This window comes from Ornithorhynchus anatinus, chromosome X1 (assembly GCF_004115215.2).
Source record: "Ornithorhynchus anatinus isolate Pmale09 chromosome X1, mOrnAna1.pri.v4, whole genome shotgun sequence".
Lineage (NCBI taxonomy): Eukaryota > Metazoa > Chordata > Mammalia > Monotremata > Ornithorhynchidae > Ornithorhynchus > Ornithorhynchus anatinus.
Genome location: NC_041749.1, coordinates 90,793,387 through 90,799,386, shown reverse-complemented (window position 1 = coordinate 90,799,386; position 6,000 = coordinate 90,793,387).

Genomic DNA, 6,000 nt, shown 5'->3' with positions numbered 1-6,000 from the left:
CTTATTATGTACCAAGGACTGTACTAAGTGCTGGGATAGATGCAAGATAATGAGGTGGGACACAGTCCCTATCCCCACCACGGGGCTCACAGCCTAAGAAGCAGCATGGAGTAGTGGATAGAGCACGGGCCTGCGAGTCAGAAGGTCATGGGTTCTAATCCCCATTCCACCAGTCATCTGCTGTGTGGCCTTGGGCAAGTCACTTCACTCCTCTAGGCCTCAGTTACCTTATAACTTATAACCGTATGTAAAATGGGGGTTGAGACTCTGAGCCCCGTGTAGGACCGGGACTGTGCCCAACCCGATTTGCTTGTATCCACCCCGGTGCTTAGTACAGTGCCCGGCACATAGTTAAGCACTTAACCAATACCACAGTCGCTTTTGTTATTAAGAAGGAGGGAGAATGGGAATTGACTCTCCAATTTACAGAGGAGGAAACTAAAGGACAGAGAAGTTAAGTGACTTGTTCAAGGTCACACAGCAGATAGGTGGCAGAGCCAGAATTAGAACCCAGTTTCTCTGATTCCTAGGCCTGTGCTCTGTCCACTAAGCCAGGCTGCTTCCTGTGTTCACTATCCATTATGAGACTTTTCTGATTAATTTTTGGGAGGACTTGTAATCATTCAATTTTCAGGCTCAAGGCAAACTGTCAGATTTTCAAAGACAAAAAGTTATAGAGCCTCCTGTTCCCCTCTCCTTAACCTTTACAGCGGCATTTCTTATGGTGAAGGGGAAAAGACAGCATGTTGGCTTTCAAGGAAAAATTGCCACTAAGTCCTTGGTTGTGTACTTAATTCAAAGCAGCTCAGACCCTTGATATTTTATGTGTTCGATTGTTGACTTACAGACTGGAACACTAGTTTCCCTATTCACTTTACTCCCTGAAGCTGCCTGTGGACCATCAGGCAGCCTGTGGGTAGGGTCTTTTCGGAAAACCGTTGCCTTTTCCCAGCAGACACTTAGACCATTTGTATTCCAGCCAAATGATAGCCTCTTCCCAGGTTTCCACCAGCTGTTGACGTCAAAAATGTAATTTAGTTTTTTGTGCACAGGAGTGGTATTATCAAGTTAAAAAAAAATGAATTACAGTTAGAAAGCCCATGACTTTTATTCAAAATACCAGTAGTGCCTGTTCTGGGCACTTAATAGAGGTTATAAAGAAGAAGACTATCCCAAGCATTTCCGACCCAAGCAGCATGGCCTAGTGGAATGAGCACAGGCCTGGGCGTCAGAGGACTTGGGTTTTAACCCCGACTCTGACACTTGCCTGCTGTGTGATCTCAGGCAAGTCACTTAACAGCTCTGTGCCTCAGTTTCCTCAACTGTAAAATGGGGATTCAATACCTGTTCTTCCTCCTACATAGACTGTGAACCCCACATGGGACAGGGACTGTGTCTGAACTAACTAACTCGTATCTACCCAATGCTTAGAACAGTGCTTGACACATAGTAAGCACTTAAAAAATGTCATAAAAAGAAGCAGATGACCAGTAGCTTCTTAATAATAATGTTGGTATTTGTTAAGTGCTTACTATGTGCACAGCACTGTTCTAAGCGCTGGGGTAGGTACAGGGTCATCAGGTTGTCCCATGTGAGGCTCACAGTCTTAATCCCCATTTTACAGATGAGGGAACTGAGGCAGAGAGAAGTGAAGTGACTTGCCCACAGTCAGCTGACAAGTGGCAGAGCCGGGATTCGAACCCATGACCTCTGACTCCAAAGCCCAGGCTCTTTCCACTGAGGCACACTGCTTCCATTTCTTATGTTCACAACTGTACTTTAATGTCTGTGATTAACATTTCTGCTCTCTCAGAAGGCTTGTTAACTCTCTGGATTTGTATTTGTAGCCACGAGGACCTCACTTGGAAAAGGGATTGGGATTGTTTAAATGGCCATGGAGTAGTATTCACAAGTTGGTCCGTTCTTGATGTTCATACTGGATCAGGTGCTCCTGAAGAATTGAAAGTACAAAGGTTTTACCTTTCTTTCCTGAAGAGAACAGTAATAATAATTGTGGTATTTAAGTGCCTACTATGTGCCAGGCACTGTACTAAGCGCTGGAGTGGATACAAGCAGATGGGGTCAGACACAGTCCCTGCCCCATGTGGGGCTCAATCCCCTTTTTACAGATGAGGTAACTGAGGCCCAGAGGAAGTGAAGTGACTTGCTCAAGGTCATACGGCAGACAAGTTGGGGAGCTGGGATTAGAACCCATCACCTTCTGACTCCCAGGCCTGGGCTCTATCCACTACACCCTCCTCCTTCCTCTGCACAAGAGCACAAGGTGGTTAAATGGACAAGGCACAATTTGGGCTCCAAAAGAAAAACTTGTTTTCACATTCACTCTCCTCATGCAGCTTTCCAGCTAAATCTGCCCAGGATAGGTTGTAAAGGTTTTTCACGAGATCTGAATCCACTAAGTCCTGCTGTAATGTGGGTTTTCACTAGGCATTTTGGCTCCACCGTTCACCCGACCACATGGGCTTGCTTGGCTCCAGCGAACCATGGGGGCAGAAGCAACTGTGCACATTCGCGGCGTCAGACACCATATGGCGTGAGTTCGCCTCAACATGGGATTTTGCAAGAACGTAACGCTCGCGTTAAAGGAAAACTGGGTGTGTGTGCCTTCATGGTCCTTATGACCCCTGTGGTTAACGGTAGGGGGATTTGAGATTAGTGCTTTTGGTCACCCTTCGGCAGGGCAAAACTGAAAAACATTAAGCCGAGGTCCTGAAGACAAGTTACCTGTCCAGGAGACCGATGCTTAAGTCTTTCAGCTAGACAGTTGCTGCCTGGGGGTTCAGCCCATCATCAAGGACTCTGGGGTCTGCTCAAACCGTTCCCCACCTCCAGGGCAGCAGAAGGGAAGAGGGACGGGACTAGAGGGTGGAAAAGCTCGAAATATAGGCCGTCAGGCAGATGTGCTAAGAGTTCCCAGAGGTAGAGCTTGGAGTATGTGCCCCCCCGCCCCAAAATATTAATCCCCATTAATTCCACAGCACATTCCCCATTAGTATTTTGTTAACATTTAATGTTAGGTGTGACTCATGCATCGGTAGGCAAAAAGAAGAAATAAAGGAACTTTCTATGGGAAAATTCTCTTCAAAAATTACACTGGGCCTCTGCAGACACCACCCATGGTGTATAGTCCAAGGAACACACGAAAAATCAGGGAGAAATCCACTATGAGACTCTATGAATTACCCTCTAAATTTCTGCATTTGCTAGCTTAAGTTCTCAGCCAGAGAAAGTTGTTGATGGTACAGAATTTACTGCGGAACAAAAAAAATCATAAGAAAATGATTGGGTTTTTTAATGATATCTGTTAAGTATTTACTGTGTCAAGCACTGTGTTAAATGCTGGGAGAGATACAAGTCAATCAGGTGCGACACAGTCCCTGTCTCACATGGGGCTCATTGTCCAAGAAGGAGGGAGAACAGATATTGAATCTCTGTTTTACAGAAGAGGTAAATTAAGTGACTCGCCCAAGGTCACACAGCAGGCACTTGGCGGAGCTGGGATTAGAACCCAGGTCCTCTAACTCTCAAGCCCGTGTTCTTTCTACTAGGTCATGCTGCCTCTCCATGTTGGATTAGAATATATGCCAATACAGGGCCTGAATGCACCCACCCACTTCCTGCTGCCAACTCCAAATGACCAAAGTCAAGGGGTGGAAAAATGGGAAGAAGACAAAGAAGGTGGAGGGTGGGAGTAATAGTAATAGGAATCTACATAAGGAAGTAGGGGAAGGAATAGAAAGAGAAGAGTTGGGAATGGTTGGTAAAGACACAGGCTTCTAGTGTAAATTTAAATTCACTTCTCATCCCAAATCTATGTGTTTGAATCACTTCGATTGACAGCCTTTCCCCCAGTCATTCTGGACTAACTTTTGCTTAGACTAGTTCCTTATGTTTTGCAAAATGATTTTTACTTTCCTCAAAAGCAACAGTCCCTTGTGCGGTTTTTCCATTACAGTGTAAACTCTTTGACGACCGGGAATGATTGTCTCTCTACTGATGTACTCTCTCAAGCGCTTAGTTCACTGCCTAGCATTCAGGAGGTGCTCAATAAATGTCATTGATTCAAACTGCTTTCAGACATTACACACCTGCTTAGTAACTGCAAATACTAAGAGCCCGAGTCTGGGAGTCAGATGACCTGGGTTCTAATTCCAGATTTGCCCCTTGTCTGCTGCGTGATCTTGGGCAAGTCGTTTCACTTCTCTGAGTCTCAGTTTCCTCATTTGTAAACTAGAGACTACTTGCTCTCCCTTCTACTTTGACTGTGAGCCCCACATAGGACCGGGACTGTGTCCGATCTGATTATTTTGTATCTATTCCAGCGCTTAAGTTTGGTGCTTGGCACATGGTAAGCACTTAAGTACCACAATTCTTCTTCTTCTTGTTATTCTTACCATCTTTTTCCAGAAGAAGCCTAATTTTGCTTCAGAAGATAATTGTCCTTAAATAAGGAATCCAATCAATCAATTGGTGGTATTTATTGGGCTCCTTCTGTGTGCAGAGCACTGTACTAAGCACTTGGAAGAGTGCTCTGCACACAGAAGGGGCCCAATAAATACCACCAATTGATTGATTGGTGACATAGTAAGCGCTTAATAAATACCATCATTATTATCATTACTAAAGAGTAAGTAGCCATGATCCCTGCTCTCCAAGGGTTTACAAACCGGTGTGACTTTCATCCCTTAGACGAAAAATCTAAAGTTTTGCAGCTCTAGAAAAAGTATCAGGAGAGCATTCATTCATTTAATAGTATTTATTGAGCGCTTACTATGTGCAGAGCACTGTCCTAAACTCTTGGAATGTACAATTCAGCAACAGAGATAATCCCTGCCCAATGACGGGCTCACAGTCTAATCGGGGGAGACAGACGGCAGAGCAAAACAGAATGAAACAAAAACAAGACAATATTATCATGATAAATAGAATCAAGGGGATGTACACCTCATTAACAAAATAAATAGGGTAATAAAAAATAAATACAAATGAGCACAGTGCTGAGGGGAGGGGGGAGGGGCAATATGGTATAATCATTTTAAACTGCATCCCAGCTTTTGAATTTCTTTTAATAACTTCACCGAGTATAACTTTTCAGTAATAAATCATTCTCCTGGTCTGGCAGGCAAAGTGATTCCATTGACTAGATGCCCTCGAGTTCCACTGGGATTAAAGCTCATAGCTGACCTATAGAAGAGGGGAACAGTTGGAAAAGCAAACCATGTGTACTTGAAAGATTAAAAAAAAAATCCTTTGCACTTTTAGTATGCAGGAATATTCTTTTTGAAGTCTGGAGATTAAAATTGTGTATGATCAGTTTTTTATCCATTTTATAGGATTTTATTCCCTTGGGAAACCCGAGTTTGAAAAGCCTCTGCCATGCCATCTTTCTCTGTGTTCCGTAGTGTCCCCAGATCAGCTTATTTATAAAATTGCTACAGTTTCTACAAAATGGCTCATTCTCAATCGAGAAACAGATTATTCTACCTGGGTACACTAATAGGTAGGATTCCGAGAGTCACGATTAATAACGGAGCTTTGAATCTATGAAATTAAATTGGGTAGCGTTAACCTCAGGGGCTGTTTGCACAGAAAAAGCGTGATACAATTAACTCCAAGGAAAGAGATTTTAATTTACTGCTTTCATTATCCTCAGCCCTCTGCAAGGCAGAGGGCACTTCAACACTATTCTTGTCCATTATGCAGTAGAGCGAGGCTCAAATCTCGCTATGCAAGGCATGTGTTGGGTTAGCCAACTCAGTCTTTCCACTGACCTTCTCTCCAGGACTGAACCTGCCCAAGGCACGTTATCCCAGATGGTGTTGCTTAGAGGTTCTTTGTCATCACCCACTGGGAAATGGTAAATCTGGCTTGTGCAGAGAGTTGCCAGCCAACTTTAAAGGCAGAAGGGGAAAACTCTTTCAGAGACTGTACAATATCAGTTATTCCAGAATGGAGCCCAGTCTGGATATGCAGCTGTTC